This window comes from Aquarana catesbeiana, linkage group LG02 (assembly GCF_042186555.1).
Source record: "Aquarana catesbeiana isolate 2022-GZ linkage group LG02, ASM4218655v1, whole genome shotgun sequence".
Classification (NCBI taxonomy): domain Eukaryota; kingdom Metazoa; phylum Chordata; class Amphibia; order Anura; family Ranidae; genus Aquarana; species Aquarana catesbeiana.
In genome coordinates this window covers 267418860-267438496 of record NC_133325.1, presented here as the reverse complement: position 1 = coordinate 267438496, position 19637 = coordinate 267418860, and the positions used below count along the sequence as shown (strand labels likewise).

General features: G+C 39.8%; 1 protein-coding gene across 1 annotated transcript in view; it reads right to left on the bottom strand.

The window, feature by feature from the left end:
* HS6ST3 (heparan sulfate 6-O-sulfotransferase 3) overlaps positions 1 to 19637 on the bottom strand; it is a 959379-nt gene that overhangs the window by 329495 nt on the left and 610247 nt on the right. The gene's annotated exons all lie outside the window — the stretch shown is intronic.

Below are 19637 nucleotides of genomic sequence, written 5' to 3'. Positions count from 1 at the left end.
GTAGTTGTAATAGTATGACCCCGAGTTGGGTGGTGGGATGATGTGGATGTGTTTCCCATCAATTGCCCCTCCGCAGTTAGGAAAGTCCCACCTCTGGGCAAAGTGGGAGGCCACAGTCTGCCATTCCTGTAGTGTGGAAGGAAACTGTGGAGTAAAACAAAAAAAATGAGTCATTTTGCACATAAACAGGGAAAGCAGATTACACACAAACATTCTTGGCCAACATCAAGATAACATTTTTTGGAGGGAGTTTTTAAAGACCAAAGTATAACGTACAAATATCAGATTCCTCCTCCCCCCCTCTCATGGGCCATTTCTAACATTAGAGGGGGGGAGCTCTTGGACAGATAACCCTCTCCATTTCATTGAGAGATGAATGCCTAAATAATGGGTCTTACTTTGGCCAGCCCCTCCTTAGTTACACTATTGTAAGCCCACTGGACAGGTAAGAAGTGTCATAATACAAAGATATAAATACACACTGTACATATTTGAGCACATTTGGACATTCTGCTATTACCTATCAAGATAATAATAGAATACAAAAACTTGAAACAGTACCATTTGAAAGTATACAGGCAGGCCCTTGCACTACATGCTTTGGGGAATTCATCCATACATCATACGTCAAGAGTCTGCACCGGAATTTCGGGGTACGACGATCGAAAGATCAGCTCAGGAAGCAGTGGTCAGACCTCAAATTAAGAGAGCATGAGCAGTACAGAAAGATCCGGAGAGTGCTGCAAAAAAGTAAGTAGTTGTGCTGTGTTCCTATTCTTTATTTTTATTATGTTCGTGCTGCTCCATGTGCTTTTCTTAACTGTTGTCCAGTTTAAAATGGAAACTTTCATCTGGAGAATTCATCCATACATCTGAGCACAAAAGAGATGGGTATAGTGTGTATGGGTTTGGCAAAGTCAGCAGATAGATGATTGAGGATAGATAGAGAATTGTTATCAGCTGACTTAGCAGTTGGGGGAGGGAGGGTTCCAAATGATTTGGTGACCCCCAAAAAATAGCCTCTGGCACTCTGCGAATTTAAAGCACAAATCACATTTCAAAACATTTTAGGGGGTATTTAGGGTAAAGCACTACTATGGAGCTTACAAAATACATTGTTAAGTGACTACATGAGGTGAATATAGGTCCAGGAGACCATGCTGGGGAGGTAAGTGAAGGCAAATATGTATGAAGGAGAAAAAAAATAATTACATAAAAATCCAGCATGCATGAGGACAAAGGGGACATTCACAGCATATTCCAATCAGGGTAATTAGGGAATGAGGAAAGAAATACAATATATCATCAAACATTAAATACAATAAAATGTGATATTAAAGGATACAAATCTTACCTTAATAAACTCCTTCTGCAGGACCTGGATGATGGCAGAACAGGTCTCTGGGATAATGATCCCCAGAGCATGGGGGGAGATGCCTGTCGAGAACTTCAAGTCCTGCAGGCTTCTCCCCGTCGCCAAGTACCACAGGGTGGTGACTAACCTCTGCTCCAGAGTGATGGCTTGCCTCATGCAGGTATCCTGCCTGCTCATATAGGGGGTCAGCAAAGCCAACAAACGGTGAAATACGGGGTCCGTCATCTGGAGAAAGTTCCTGAAATCATCAGGATTATTCTCACGGTTCTCATGGAGCAAAGGCATATGACAGAACTGGTCACGCTGAAGCAACCAATTCTTGGTCCATGAACTCCTCCCCACCCTGTTCATGGACTGGACTTGTGTCAAGGTAAGGACCCCAACACCAATCCCCCCCGCACAGCACGAACTCTACAAGGAGTACGTATATGCAACATGGCTAGAAAACGGTCGGCTGCTCAGAACGAGGTAACAGAAAGCACTGAAGAACAGCAAGGCCTGTGAAGAGCAACCTGAAAAACAGTAACAAACGAACAAAAACACAATGACTGAGTCACGCGTAGCTTGCTGCATGCACTGAAGAGCAGATACAAACCCACAAGCACAAACTGAACAGCAGAAAACGATCTGAAAACCACGAGTCTGAAATAGCGCGAATCATCTCTCACCAAACTTTTACTAACACGAGATTAGCAAAAGGAGCCCAAAGGGTGCCGCGCTTGGTTCTGATCTGGTCTTTTCTAGTCTCGTTGTACGTGGTGTACGTCACCGCGTTCTTAGCGAGCGGAAATTCCGACAACTTTGTGCGACCATGTGTATGCAAAATAAGTTTGAGCCAACATCCGTAGGAAAAAATCCATGGATTTTGTTGTCGAAATGTCCGATCAATGTCCGATTGTGTGTACGGGGCATAAGAGTGTCTTTTATACCTTCCACTTTTTCTCTTTGGTGAATGAACATTTAATTCAAACACAGCATAGCCCAGAGCTGCAGCAGATATGGACTTGCAAAAGAATATATCCTTATGCTTTTATGGAGCACTGCAGCAGTACTCTAATGCCGCGTACACACGAGCGGACTTTATGGCAGACTTTGCCCGGCAGACTTTTCAATGGACTTTACAACGGACTTTCTGAATAAACGGACTTGCCTACACACAATCAACCAAAGTCCGTCGAATTCGTACGTGATGACGTACGACCGGACTAAAATAAGAAAGTTCATAGCCAGTAGCCAATAGCTGCCCTAGCGTGGCTTTTTGTCCGTCGACCTAGCATACAGACGAGCGGACTTTTTGACCAGACTCGAGTCCGTCGGATAGATTTGAAACATGTTTCAAATCTAAGTCTGTCCAACTTTTGAGAAAACAAAGTTCGCACACACGATCAAAATGTCTGACGAAATCCCGTCCGCCGGGCAAAGTCTTCCGTAAAGTTCGCTCATGTGTAAGCGGCATAAGAGAATCAGAATACCTTTGTGGTTTTGATACATATGCTTATGTGTGTGGAAATTCCAGTGATGAGGGGCATCGGTCTCATGATGTGCCAAAAGGCAATTGCTATATGCAAAATACAAAAAAATTGAGCAGCCAGAACACATTTTATGCCTGGGTAATGGAACTAATATAAGACAAACACACTCTTCATGAAATTGTCAGCTCTCATTTGTGTGGTTTTAGTGGTTTTAGGGGATGTGCCTGCAGGAGCTGTAGAAATGAAATGATTGAGAAGTACAATCTATGTTTGTTTTATTTCAATGATAAGCAAAGAAAAATGTCTCACTAAACATATGTGAGCATTCAGGCTGGGTTCACACTGATGCGAATTGGATGGGGGTTGCCCCCCATCCAATTTGCATGACAGGAGATTGTGACCTGCTCTCAATGGAGCCTGTTCACACATCTCCAGAGTGGCTGTGGAACAGATTGCACGGGAGTCCTGTGCGTCTTTGGTTTCAGGTCCAAATTCAGGCAAAAATTTGGGCCTGATATATCCATGAAATGGAAAACAGAGACGCACCGGGCCCCTGCTGTCAGCCACATCCGGCATACGTGTGAACCCAGCCTAAGACAGTTATCCACAATAAACTGTCACTGTATCTAGCGTACTCAGCAAGCTGCAAGGTTTCCCTCCAAATGCCAGGTTTTAGCATCTGTGTGTATAGTATCTAAAACTTCAGAAGCTTATGAATACAAAATTAAACCTAGAAATGATTCAAAAAATGTATAAATGTTACTAAGTGAAAATGGAAAACTTTGCCTGTATTAGGATTATTTCTTCAAGTCATTTTAAAAGTATTTCATGTTTTGACATGAATTTTCAGATTTGATATCAGTTCAAGAAGGGGCAATTCTAAATTTTATTCTTTGTACATTTTTTCTCTGACGAGTGCACCTAAGATGAAAAGGGCTAGTTTGACAAAATAACAGCTGAAAAGAGCTAAAATGCCATATGTCAAGGTTCATTGAACATTAATTAGAGAAGTTTCAACAGTTGTGTATCATATTAAGACAGACAATATACACAGTAAGTGTTTTTATCTGCGGCAAACTACGGGTCAGCAGTGGTTCAGTGATCTCACAAATAACATAAGCGGAAATTCCCTGAGGAAACATTTAACTATTTCCTTTGCATGCAAAATTGTTATATCTCCAAGAACTCCATCTGTTCTTATTTCAGTCATTTGTATGGACTGTAAATAATCAGAAGAACAGCTAGCAGCAGATCAGGGTAATTAAAAATGTTAGAATATCTGTCTGGAAAACAGCTTTAAAGGAAACCTATACTGAGAGGGATATAAAGATTGTCACTGAAGTCAGTCTTTCTAAAAATATTTGTTGTCTGTCATGTTGATCCAGTGGCTTCAATACCTTGACTAAGTCACTCAGTGAGAACAAACATGCAGCCTGGGAAAGTTGTAGTCAAAGTCATGAATTCTTAAAGTGGAACTAAACCCATCAATTTAACAGTTTCATCAAACAGTTACTTTCCAAACAGTCAAACCCTCAAATGGCTGGTGTCATAGCTGATCACATGTGCAGCATCATGGCAGTAGATGATCAAACAGAGGCCAAGATGGCAGCTTGCTTGGCTTAAAAGGATAGGAGAGTTTAGTTCTACCTTAAAACCTTTGCTCAGCATGATGGCTTGGCCACTATCTTTTTATATTTGCAGTGGCAGCTGTCCACCAGTACAGAACGTCTTTAATTATTTTTGTCTGTGTGGAAATATGTTTCCTAACTTACATTCCAGTCTCTATGCTAGTATAGCTGAGCAAAGGCCATATTCCTCATCACAGTCGACCTCACACTCACTTGTATTGCGGAGAAAGGGAGGGATATGTCTGATCAGGTCAGTGAGGCCTTCTTTACATTTGTGGCTGGGGGGCAGTAATAACAGGTCGTTGATCTATGTTTTTGCTATCTCTGATTGTCACCTTAATTGTGTAATGGCGGCCGGAGGCAGAAGTACATATTGCTGCGGCCATGATACTTTGATTCGTGGCACGTCAAAATTAACACAGCATGTTGTTTGCCAGGTGGATTCACCATCACATACAGTATGACACATTCAAGTAAATGTAACAGCACTCCATTGGTCCTGCAACCACATATAATGCATTTGATTGTAGTGCTGCAGGCTTTCAATGGTTATAACAGGAGGTAACATATTGCCTCTGATCTGTCAAATACCTCTAAAAGCAATCCATCTTGGACCACTTTTCAGAGGGCCAGTAAACAACACCACACATGTAAATGAGTCCTTAGAGTGCACTCTTCATTGTGGTCCAACTCTGGTGCCTTTTAACCTGTGCAGACATATTTAGACACATTGCACAACTGCTATAACTAGAATGTGTAAGTAAAACTGTAAACATGAAAGTTTTAAATAAAAAAGTTTATTCACAAAGTGCATCCAGCAGTGATCATCATGTGAACATCCATGGATAACTACGGCCTCCCGCAACCTGTTATTAAAGTAAACAGGCTCAGCAGCTGCAGTTAGCTACTCAAGCCTCATGCTTCCCAGACATAGCCCTCGTTCACATTGGAGCAATTTGTCATGTGATTTGACAGGTCAAATCGCATTACAAGTCACAGCCTATTGCCTGCAATGGCATTCCTATTGGTGTGACGCCAGCTTTGCAGCACCGCACTATTTTGCAAAAGTAGTTCCTGCAGTACTTTTGGCGATTTCAAGTGCGACTCCAATAGACATCTGTGCATGAAGCCGCACAGATGTCTTTCAAGTCACACTGACATGCGGCTTTGAAAACGTGCAATTTCAGATGAAGTCGCACAATTTCAAAGCCGCATTCAATGTGAACAAGGGCTAAGACTGCTTGGTATGTAAAAATAGTGCACATCTTTTAAGGCAATAGTAGATGATTAACTTTAAAAAGAGCACTATTCTTTATAGAATACTTTATTCTATAAGACCCCTTTCACACTGGGGCCATGGCCACGTTCACGGTAAAGGGCAGCTCATTTAAGCAACGCTTTACCACTGTTTAAGTGGTGCTTTTTGACCGCGAGTGGGGTGCTTTTAACCCCATTTATTCCAATTAGCAGGGTATTTTGGGAGCGCTAAATACAGCGCTCTCAACCCGCCCCAAAGATGCTGCTTGCAGGACTTTTCAGAACGTCCCGCAAGCGCACCGCCCCAGTGTGAAAAGACACACTGGAATGAACGGGAGGCAGTTTTCAGGTGCTTAGCAGAGACCATTTCCAGCGCTAAAGTGCCTGAAAACCGCCCTAGTGTGAAGGAGGTCTAAGACTTATTTTAGCATTCTGTAAGAATGCTAAAATAATTCTTTATCCTTTAGGGTATTTTGGAAATTGATCTTTTCTCCACCTTTCTGTGGTAGGGGAGAGATACCCGTAATCATTCCTACAGTAACTAATAAACCTCAGCAAGAAGGGAATTGCAAAACATTTTTTGTTAAGAAAACAGAATTTAAAATTTATATCACTTTAATGGTCATGTTTAAAGAAATTGCAAGGTCACCCGAGACAAGAATTATTTACGGTCTTTATATTGTAAAAATGCACTTATGTCCATAACCTCTCTTTTAATGTATTATCATTGTTAGCATTATCATCACTTATTGCACCCCCTGGCATGTAAGGCAGCAACAGAGGTCTTTTACTTCTGCTTGTCTCAGTCCAGTCCTGTCACTGTGCCTTCTTTTTATCATGAGCTCCCCTGCCTACACTGCATTTTTGGTCAATCTATCTGGTGTTTCCCCTTTGGTGTGCAGTAAAGGACAATGCTGATGAATAACTTGTACTTTTATGCTTTTTTTAAATAATTCTGTATACTTTTTTCTTACCATGTGTCATATTTAATTGATTTATTTATAATTAATGCGATTTTCTATCATTTCTCTTTATATCAAATGTACAAAACATCCATCAATGCAGTTCAGGAATACAGGAACTTGGCATCCTAGTATAACATGTTTGAAGCCCAGGGCATGTTAGCCCAATTTTGTATTTTTGAGATAGCTGTGACAGATTGAATGGCTTTGAGGGTTTGTCAGTAACAGTTAGAGAATGTCATAAATGTATTAATTATAAAAGTATAATAAAATTCAACTATAATGTATGCTGTGAATGGCCTAATATATTTTTTATAGTAAGATTGCCTTTATAAGCATGCCCCTTTCATAGTTTTGTATTGGATTATGTTATATTATCTTTTCTTAAGGTTTATTTTCTCTTAGGTAGCATAATTGAATTAATAAATAAATCATATATTGAAAGTACATCTCCTCCATTTTATATCTGTTAAAGAAATACGGCCTAATGTTATTCTGAGTGTGCATTTTTCCATACTAATGTACCACAAATATACTTATTAGCCTTTCCTATATTTTTTTGTGCTGCTGTAATACACATTCTATTGTATAGAGTAAAACAAAAATTAAAACTATGTAGCATGAATGTAATAAAAGAGACTTTGAGAACTTTCACATTGCTCTAATATTAGTTTTCCTATCCCTAATTCAAATGGAAACATTTATATTCCTTTATGCTCACTAATGTCTCTGTCTACAGGGAATTTCTTCTTAGAGGTGACTTCATAGTAAAAGTTAAAACCTTTTAAATATTTAACTACATTTCTACTGTGTAAAGTCAAAATCTTATTCTATCTTCTTGGCAACCAGGCTGATAAACATTTGGGGCATATTTTTAAAGCAGTGACTGACTGACTGACTTCCTGGTGTATGTGGTTTTAATGACAGTTCACCAACTGTGAATGTTTGGTAACAGCAATATAAAAGTATTTTTCCTGTACTACAAAAACTCTCTGAGGGACTCAGCAGCATAGTTGAGTTAAAATATGTGTAGTTCTACAATTTTATGATTTATAATAAAAATTAACAAATAAATAATAAACAAAAGCAACATAAAAATTATATACAGTATCTCACAAAGTGAGTACACCCCTCACATTTTTGTAAATATTTTATTATATCTTTTCATGTGACAACACTGAAGAAATCATACTTTGCTACAATGTAAAGTAGTGAGTGTACAGCTTGTATAACAGTGTAAATTTGCTGTCCCCTCAAAATAACTCAACACACAGCCATTAACGTCTAAACAACTGGCAACAAAAGTGAGTACACCCCAAATTGGGCCCAATTAACCATTTTCCCTCCCCGGTGTCATGTGACTCGTTAGTATTACAAGGTCTCAGGTGTGAATTGGGAACAGTTGTGTTAAGTTTGGTGTTATCGCTCTCACTCTCTCATACTTGTCACTGGACATTCAACATGGCACCTCATGGCAAAGAACTCTCTGAGGATATGAAAAAAAGAATTGCTGCTCTACAGAAAGATGGCCTAGGCTATAAGAAGATTGCCAAGACCCTGAAACTGAGTTGCAGCACGGTGGCCAAGACCATACAGCAGTTTAACAGGACAGGTTCCACTCAGAACAGACCTCACCATGGTCGACCAAAGAAGTTGAGTGCACGTGCTCAGCATCATATCCAGAGGTTGTCTTTGGGAAATAGACGTATGAGTGCTGTCAGCATTGTTGCAGAGGTTGAAGGGGTGGGGGGTCAGCCTGTCAGTGCTCAGACCACACACCACATCAAATTGGTCTGCATGACTGTCGTCCCAGAAGGAAGCCTCTTCTAAAGATGATGCACAAGAAAGCCTGCAAACAGTTTGCTGAAGACAAGCAGACTAAGGACATGGATTACTGGTACCATGTCCTGCGGTCTGATGAGACCAAGATAAACGTATTTGGTTCAGATGGTGTCAAGCGTGTGGGGAGGCAATCAGGTGAGGAGTACAAAGACAAGTGTGTCTTGCCTACAGTCAAGCATGGTGGTGGGAGTGTCATGGTCTGGGACTGCATGAGTGTTTTCGGCACTGGGGAGTTACAATTCATTGAGGGAACCACGTATGCCAACATGTACTGTGACATACTGAAGCAGAGCATGATCCCCTCCCTTCTGAGACTGGGCCGCAGGGCAGTATTCCAACATGATAACGACCCTAAAAACACCCCCAAGACGACCACTAAAGAAACTGAGGGTAAAGGTGATGGGCTGGCCAAGCATGTCTCCAGACCTAAACCCTATTGAGCATCTGTGGGGCATCCTCAAATGGAAGGTGGAGGAGCGCAAGGTCCCTAACATCCACCAGCTCTGTGATGTCATCATGGAGGAGTGGAAGAGGACTCCCGTGGCAACCTGTGAAGCTCTGGTGAACTCCATGCCCAAGAGGGTTAAGGTAGTGCTGGAAAATAATGGTGGCCACACAAAATATTGACAGTTTGGGCCCAATTTGGACATTTTCACTTAAGGGGTGTACTCACTTTTGTTGCCAGAGGTTTAGACATTAATGGCTGTGTGTTGAGTTATTTTGAGGGGACAGCAAATTTACACTGTTATACAAACTGTGCACTCACTAATTTACATTGTAGCAAAGTGTCATTTCTTCAGTGTTATCACATGAAAAGATATAATAAAATATTTACAAAAATGTTAGAGGTGTACTCACTTTTGGGAGATACTGTATATAAAACAAAGCTGTATGTTTCTATAGATTACAGCTTATAGGCTTTGTCTATGATTTAAGTTTGTGTAACATGTGTAATAAAAAAGTTGACCTTTATATGTAAATTTATCTTTTGGTTTTGTACATAAACATGAATGGCTGTGAGCATGCATATGAACTTATGAATTGTGAATTCATGCAGCACTTTCATAAAATTCTACCTCATGCTATAGCAATGCATACAGGGGCCTCCTGTCTACATTTTTTTTCCCATAGTCTTCCTGTTGAACAGTCTTACTCTTGACTACACTGCAATTTTGCAACAAATCATAAGGGATGCTATCAAAGTGTATTCCCATCTTTGCATGTGTGCTTCTATGATACTATGCTGCCTGAGGCAAAGAGTAAAAGGTGTTCTCCTCTTAAAAAAAAAAAGAAAAGTTAAAAAGGATCTTATGAGTCAGTCAGTTTGGTAATTGGTAAAAGAACATGACTATAATTAATCACACAAAACCAATGACTATACTGGAGAGAAAGCTTGTTTCACTGAATTGTAGAAATGTGAATATAAGAAACACCATTTTGTGAGGGTGCAAAATCACCTATAATACTTGGCTGACTGAACACCAAACACCATAAAATGATTATTTTTATGCAGTATATATATTTTGTGGATTGTAAGAAAGTTAAAATATAATATATATTTGTAAATTTTTTTCCTGATAGAAGGCATATACATTCTATCTCAGCAGCCAAACATCCTCCACCCTTAGCAGCCACATCCCTAACCTCTCTGTCATCCTGCAATACTCACAAAGATCCAGTCAATTTAAAGCCCAACTCCACAAAAAAGTATGGTTTTATTTTCAAGTCTTTATTGCTGTTTCTCTGTTAGCACACTGATTGCCTTACTTGCCTCCACAGACAAAAAAAACACAAAACATTTTTAATAGAGTATAAAAGGGTGAGAACTTTGGGCAATGATTTCTATTTCTTGTATCAGAAATCTCACCAATCGGGTCGCATGCAGAAATATCCACCTGAATAGACATGTCTCAACAGACTGCAGGTTTTTTTTTTCAGTGGAAGGAGACAGGCTTTATGACTGATGTAAATCAACATGAGTGGATGTTGTGATTGCATGATGTACAATATGAGACATTTTTTTAATTAAAGGACCTGTCTTTATTTAATTTTTTTGTGCATGAGTAGTAGTCATTTGTACCCCTTACTCATTCGCATGGGAGGAACAGTATTTGGATACCCCTTTATTGTTAAATGGGGCTTCCAGATTTCTGATAAGCCCCTCACCTGCAGACCCTCACAGCCACTGGACCAAGGTTGTGGGGAAGAAGTCTTTGTCCTCATCAACATTGGGACAAGGTGCTTTGCCAGGAATTTCCCCATCAAGGCATTCCCCCATGTTGAGGGAATGTGGCCTGGTATGGTTTAGAAGAGGGGGGCTGGGGCAGACTGCATGCTCGAATAAGGCTCTGGTGTGGATTTTTTTGGAGGGGCCACAATTAACATTTATTTTTTATCCTCACCTGGGAGGTCTGGCATAGATAAAAATTAAGCCTCTCTTTTAACAAACAGAAAGAAGTGGCTGGAACTCTGGAGACTAAAATACCAGATAGTGTTCCTTCAGGAAATGCACTTTAAAAGGGGTGTTATTCCCAATTTGAGTAATCGTAGGTTCCCCACAGTATACCACAGTGCTTCTCCGGATTCAAAATCCAAGGGAGTCTCAATTTTACTTTTGAGTCAGCTGCTCTGGAAGGAAATTCATTGGAGATGAGAATGGACATTTTCTTATCGTTAAAGGACTCATATGTGAGCAAGAAGTAGCGTTGGCTTGTATGTACTTACCGAACGAGAATCAGATCTCTCCTATGATTCCCTACCTGGCTTTGTTAGAACAAGACAAGGAGGGCAAAGTTTTAGTTAGGGGTGACCTTAGTACTAGACCCGATACTTGACATGTCGCGAGGGGCTTTTTGTCCATCGCACTCTAAGTTGAAAAATCTTAAAGTGGATGTAAGCCCGATTCATGAAATTTGAGCTGGGAACATATACAGTATCTGCAGTGTTTTGTTATCTCTCTTCAAAGCATGTCCCATAGCTGTCTCCTGCTTTGTTCTTCTGTTACGAGCCTGATAACTCCTGAAAAGTTCTCCGTCACATATGATAAAAGCAGCCTAAGTTTTGTGTTGGGGAGGATGCTATGAATAGATTAGCAGCGTGCTGAACTATTCAATGGCCAGCTCTGAAAGTCTTTACCTATGTGTGCCTTTCCTCCAATCAGCTGTTTTGGCTGTATGCCTAGACTTCACTGCAGTGTTGAACAGGAGGAGAAAATCTTTTAACATGAGCTGAACTTTCTAAACAGTATATAAAGCTGAAAGCAGCATATATACAAGTAAAACTTATGTAGGGAGATTTGTTTCATCTATGTGTATCATCTGAGGCTGTTCACTTCACTGGGTATATGTGAGGGTTTACATCCATTAGTCTTTGCTGCATGATCATCAAATGATTGATAGTTGGCGAACTCTCAATCCACGAGATAGGGATTATACTTTCTATTCTTCACTTCACAAAACCTACAACAGACTAGATTATATATTGCTGTCGCAAAATGCTCTTCCCTTTCTCTCGTCGGCTAGTATAGGCTTTTTTACTGTATTGGACCATGCCCTGACCCACTGCATCCTTGAGCTAGGTAGGATGGAATCTCGAGAACGGCACTGGAAGTTAAATGAATCATTCTTGCATGACCCCTCATGTAAAGATCAATTTACTAGAGAGTTGCTTTCATATTTCGCAATCAATGATACGAAGGACACCTCACCGTTTAACTTGTGGGATACTCATAAAAGAAAAACTCTCAGATTTGAGAGATAAATTAAACTTATTGTAAACAACTAGGGCAAAGACTTATATCACACGCATTAAGGCGCAAGACAATACTTTGGTTAGAACATGGATATCGCTTGGACGTTTCAAACATACTACACGGGCCTGTATAACTTGACCTCACAAGCGTCACCAACATGGCAGGAGGCCAAGTGGGGATTAATCCAACAATATTTAGATTCCTCGGCAATGCCGAGTCTATCCAAAGACATAGCTACAGATTCAGATGAATTCCTAGCAGCTTTAAATACCATGAAACCAGGAAAGGCGTATTTTGACTTCACGATTTGTGTCAGTGTATAATTCCTTGAGAGACAGACATGACATCCCTGATGTTAGTTTGCAGGCGCATGTCACAGTAATTCCTAAAGAGGGCAAAGATCCAGCTCAGTGTGCCAGCTATAGACTGATTTTGCTTTGAAATGTCGACCTAAATATTTTCACTAAAATCTTAGCGAATAGGTTGCCTCCTCTTATTCCCTCTTTGGTTCATCTTGACCAAACTGCATTTACCCCGAGCAGAGAGGGCAGGGACAACACATAAAAGGGTTATTAATGCGATTCATTATGCCCAGTCTACTCACTCTCCCCTGGTGCTATTCTCCGGGGATGCGGAGAAGGCATTTGACAGGGTGGATTGGATGTTCCTGTGCTCTACAATGGAGCATATAGGACTTGGGTAAGGAATGCGATGGTGGTTGGATACGTTATACTCAAAGCCCTCATCTAGGGTGAAACTTAATGATGTCCTTTCAGACGCTTTCATATATACAACAGGACGCATCAGGACTGTCCTCTGTTGCCTCTGATTTTTATACTGACCCTAGAACCCTTCTTGAGAACTATCAGAGCTCATCCAGACATTAAGGGTATTACATCCAAATCAAGTACACACAAAGTAGCTGCTTATGGGGATGATTTAATCTTTTTAATTACATTCCCCTCTGTCTTGCTTCCTTTCCTTCTTGCAGAACTTAGTAGATATGGCCAACTGTTCAATTACAAAATAAATTACAGTAAATCAGAAGCTGTGGGTGTGGAACTGCCTGCCTCGACCCAACAGCAAATGAGTCAATCGTTTAAATTTAAACGGACAAATTCACAAATGCAATATATTGTAACTTCCGCAGGATTTTCGAATTACATTTTTTGCCCCTTCGAACACTCAAATCTGATCTCTTAACATACATTGGGATATTTTTCTGAATAAGCCTCCTGGATGTGGCACGGCCCCTTTTCTTCTTTAACCTAGGAGAACCAGTCATCCTCTTGTATATACATTGGGATAAGGAAACTTTTACTTGGTTTAGCCGCTGGAGTATTCTAAAGATGAATGTAATGTCAAGGCTAATTTATCTTTTTCAAATGCTGCCCTTTAAACTCCCACGGAGTTATTTGACTGATCTGAGGGGAAGGTTTACTATTTTTGTCTGGGTGGGAAAAATGCTGTGACTATGGAGATCCATCCTGACACTAACTAAAGTTAGGGGAGTATAGGTTTCCCAGACCTGGTGAGATATTATGAAGCTTTCTACTTAACCAGAATTATGGAATGGTGGGTATACTGTGGTCTCCTCTGCAGGAGTGCCCTATGGCGATTACCCTACACCCTTATGGGTAGCCAAACATCTTTTTAAGACAATGCCCTCTATTTCTCCAGATCCGAGCCCCCTCACCCCGATATTGGGGGTTTTTGCTGGGCCTAACAGACTCAAAATCTGAATTACTTTGTAGACAGAATGTTTTCCGACAAATCCATTTTGCAGTGAATAATAGGCTCTGTCTAGTCATGAAATAGAGACCCGATTCCAAAACGACCTTCACTTTCTGCGACGGGCGCAACTGAAAGCTCATCTTTGGGCATTACCAGTAGATCATCAAACCTTATGCCAACTCACACCGCTTGAGCAGATCTGCATAGATGGAGATCATCTCCCTGACTTAACCTTTTTACAACAGTGGGAAAATAGCCTCCAAACTAAATTTTCTCAGCCTCAGAAAGACAAGATATTACTTTTTACCCACAAAGCCTCCCTGGCTAATAGATACCAGGAGGGAGTTTATAATTTCCTCACACAATGTTATAGGACTCCAGTCAAACTGCATAGAATATAACCATAGATCCCAAATACATGTTGGCGCTGTGGGGAATCGGTGGGGACCCTTCTACATATTTTCTGTGAATGCTCAAATTTACATAGCTTTTGGTTTACTGTGGAATCAACTATTAAAACACTGACCGAAGTCTCACTCGGTGAGAACCCGGTGGCTTACATATTACATTATACCCCTATGTCTAACAGGAAATTTAAGCACTCTGTACGGAGGCATTTGCTTACAGCAGCTAGGACTTGTATTCCAGATGGATAAAAATATCTCTCCAGTACCAAAAATAAGACCCCCCCAAAAATAACTCTTGGCTATACAATTGTACAATTATAAAATCAATATTGCGTCTGCTACCTGCAAAACTGGGCTGTATAGTGCCATATTTGGTACAACACAGACCCTCTCAGGATCAGAATATTGCTCCAAACTGGATGAAAGAGCCAGGAGTAAACTGTTCAGAGAGGCTACCAGGAGGCCTACAGCAACTCTGAAGCAGTTGCAGGAATTTATGACAAAGAGTGGTCATTGTACGCAAGTGACAACAATATCTCAATTTCTCTACAAATGTGGCTTGTATCGGAGGGTTGCAAGAAAAAAGTCACTCCTCAAGAAAGGTCACATGCACTGAGCTTTGCCAAAACATACCTCGAAGATTCTGAGGCCACATGGAAAAAGGTGTTATGTTCAGATGAGACTAAAATGTAAGGATTTGGCCTCAACACCAAACGATATATCTAGCGGAAGTCCAACACAGCTCACCATTCAAATACCACCATTCTTACAGTAAAGCATGAAGGTGGTAATATAGAGGTGTTTCTCTGCAGCAGGGACTGGATCACTTGTCAGGATATAAGAAAAAATGCATGGGGCAAAATACCATCACATTCTTAAGGAAAATCTGCCACCCTCTGCCAGAAAGTGGTCAATAGGAAGGTTTACCTTCCAACATGACAATGACCCAAAGCACACGGCAAAAAAGACCACACAGTGGTTGAAGGAGAAAAAGGTGAATGTCCTTGCATGGCCTAGTCAGAGCCCAGATTTAAACCCCATTGAAAATTTGTGGAATGACTTTAAGACTGCAGTCCACAAACAGTCACCATCAAATGTAGTTGAGCTTAAGAAGTTCTTCAAAGAAGAGTGAGCAAATATTACAAAGTCTACTGTAGATGTGTAAAGTTAATAGAGACATACTCCAGCAGATTAAAGGCATGTAATTAAAGCAAAAGGTGATTCAACAAAATACAGACATAAGGGGGTTAGGCTTTTTCCAACTCAGTAATTCTGTATATGAATTTGTTTTATTTTTACTAACATGTTAGTGACATATCTTTCATTTGGATGTTATAAGTTACTGAGTAAACACAGCTGGGTAAAACAAAAATTATCTGTCTTCATTTCAGGCTTCAAAGCAACAAAATGTAATCATTTTAAAGGGGGGTGATTCTTTTCTATACCCACTGTCGACTCCAATAATAGAAGGGAAGTCCCAGCATCAGCACTCAGCACCACCATGATAAAGCCAAACAGCTTACTAGACAAGGTAGACACTCAAATTATAGAGAGGTCACAATGCGCCTTATAGTTGTTAAACCCAAGGACTTCCCATCACGCCACTATTAAGTTGGCATTTCAATTCCCAGCGGTTATGGACAGGGGCCAGGAAAGCCGTGCCTGTAAATTGAGTCACCATGGGCTCCACATACCGCCCTCACAACACATCAGCAGGGAATACCAACTCAGGTGTATCAGACTATTCTTCATTACAGCATATGCAGAAAAGCTCCCATAGTGTAATAAATTCATTAAAAGCACATACTTTATTTGGTACAAAACTCACATGTATAACAGAAGAAAAAAGTGCTGGTATCAAACCATCAATATGGCCACAGCATCCAGTGTGCTAACTTCATATGTCACAAGTCCCACCCTATGCGTTTTATCAAAACGCAAAGTGACTTTTGTCATATGATGTCAGCACGCTATACGGCCATTATGTTGGTTTAATACAAGTGCTTTTTTAATCTGTTATACTGTACATGTGAGTGCGTTGCCAAATAAAGTAATTCACCATGAGACAATACAGTAAGACCAAAAGAAAAAGAAACTACATTTACCTACCACCTAAAAGTCTACTAGCAGTCTGCTAAGAAGGATGCTACACAAACTTACATTGGTCCAACTTGGCTTAATGTGATTATCTATATCATATATGCGGAGGATTTTGATTTTTATTTTGTCAAAGCTTAATTAAAGAAGCTGATTGACCACCATGTACAGCTGCACCAGATTTTGCACTCTCCAGTTTTAGTAAATCAATCCCAATGCTATAATTAACCGATTACCGACCAGTGCATGATGATGTACGTCGGCACAATGGCACGGCTGCGCAAATGGGCATACCTGTACGTCCCCTTTAAGACGCGGCATTGTGGCTGCGCGCATTGCGCCGGCGGCGCAGCATACTCCGTGACTGCGCCCGCAGGTCCCGCGTACACGATGTTTTGGATAGAGCTTGGAAAGGTTAGAGCTTCTGTCAGGCTTGCATTGCCATCTTTGCCCCTTTTATGAAGATTTTTCCTTATTTAGTGTCAGGACATTAAATGATGTGAACTGTCCTCAACAGGGATACAGACAAAGCAGGTAAGGTTCCTGGCAGTGCTCTTCCTGCTGTCTTTGCTGTCCTGTCTTGAAAACAATTATAACCTCCATTTCTTGTACAGATGTCCAAGGGATAAGAAATTATGACAAATCTCCCCTACGAGGTCACAAACCAAACATTTTTTGTAAAAAAATGTTTTATTAATGTATAAGCTCTGTAATTACCTATGCCGTTCGACGTCTTGTTTGTTCTTTTCTTCTTACATCGTTAACCACATGCTGACCAGTGCACAATGATATACGTCGGCACAATGGCACTGCTGGGCAAATGGGCGTACAGGTATGCCCCCTTTAAATCGCGGCACTGTGGGCGCCATAATAATCTATCCCTTATTTTGTAGATGCAAACCAATCAATATACACTTATTGTGATTTTTTATCAAAAATATGTAGAAGAATACATATCGGCCTAAACTGAGTAAGAAATGTGTTTTTTTATACATTTTTGGGGGATATTTATTATAGCAAAAAGTAAAAAATATTGCTTTTTGTTCAAAATTGTCGCTCTTTTTTGTTTATAGCGCAAAAAATAAAAACCGATGAAGTGATCAAATACCACCAAAAGAAAGCTCTATTTGTGGGAAAAAAGGAGGTCAATTTTGTTTGAGTGCAATGTTGCACGACCGCGCAATTGTCAGTTAAATCGACGCAGTGAATTAATTAATGCAGATGTGCAAAGTTATGCAAAGGTCTACTTTAACTGACTAGAGATAGAAAATGGTTTCCAAGCTTTGCATATGCAATGATTAATACTAGTTTAAAATATAGTTAGCACTACCAAGATCATTGTTTCATTAGCATAGACAACCAAAGTTTAACTCATTTTACAATACATTATTGCAGCCTTTCTTAAACTTTTTAACATTGAGGAACCCTTGAAATACTTGACTCAGAGAACTTTTGCTGATAATTACTATACTATACTACAGCTCACAGAAAATTAGTGTGGATATCACTGGGAAGTAGACATGTGCGATTCATTTTATTACAAATTGAAATTCGCACAAAATTTTCATTATTCGGAGATTTGATTGTATTATAATCACAATAGTAATGAATTTCAACAAATCTGAAATAAATTATAATGAAAACAACAAATTAATTTGTATTCATTTGTTTCACAGGATGCAATCGTTTGGTCCTGTTTGAAGCATCCGAAAAAATGTAACAGCATAACGAAATTATCCAAATTGATTTGTATCAATTTGTTTTTATTCTACAGCGTAGCATGAATTATAAAATATGCACTACATAATACATATAAAATGAAAACATATTGCAAATAGAGTAAAGTATAAAAGTCAAATATGATGATTCCTACTTATTGTGTTTGGGTTGGATGGAGGTGGATCTATCAGAATCTCAGAATCATAACATAACAAATTAATCCAAATATTCCGAAATAACTTCCGAAAATATGAATCGATTTGGAACAACGGATATAGGAAAAGATTCCAAACATACAAAATTAATTCCGAAAATGAATCATTCTAACATAACAAATATGACGAAACAAAATGGTTAATGTGATGAATCTGAAACTAAACAAAACAAATCTTTTCATTGTGAACATCTCTACTGGGAAGAATGTTCTCTTACAGGTAGCTTAAAAAATCATTGGTGTTAGTGCTTGTTCATCTGAAAGGCAGAAGTTGCTCATCAGTGTTCAAAGAACCCCTAGCAATCTCTGGGAAAACCCTAGGGTACCAATGAACCCTGGTTGAGAAAGACTGCATTATTGTTTATATTTACACCATATCAAACTATAGGGCAATATTTATAGAAAAGTGAATTCTCAATTTGCTTGCCTTGTGTTTGCCAAACATTCACCCATTGGGTTGTTTGCCATCATTTACCATAGGTATAAAACACATTTGCCGCTGGCACATTTGTTGTTTGTATTCACTGCTATTTGTGCACTTGGGGATTTTCCATTGTTCAGTGTCTGCAACTGTTTCCTACAAAGGACCCGTCATGCTCCTTCTTGTTCATTCCCATGCAGCCCTTTTATATGAATTTGCTTCAAAATGAGTATTTTACACTCACATCTCTCACTATTTGCCTGCTGCTCCTGTTATAGGCGTGCTAATATCTTCTTCTTCATTAAATTTGTCTCTGTTAATTTACAGTATATGCCTTACAGCGTCTTAACAACAACAATCAATTCAATACACTGTTTAACTGCTACAGATTTCCATTTGTGGGTTTCATCTATAAAAAGAATGAAATAGAAGCTGTATTAATCAAAGTGGTAGTATTCTGTAGCATCTTACAGCTCCTGTGTTTTGAGGCTGTAGGACTACTCTGCAACCTTGAGAAACGAAGAGATTTCATGCCAGTTCCATCCATGGCTACAGGAAGTCTGAGTGACAGCATCATTTATCTACAACAACAGGGGAGATAGTTTGTTCAATCCATCTAGCGTTCCCAGGAGAATCCATCCATACTTTCATTAGAAGAACTTGATGTATTTTCTTTGCAGAAATTCCCATTTTAAAATGTTCCCTGTAACTCTTCTGTGCTTTAAAAGACTTTACTGTCCTTGTTCTTATGCAAAACT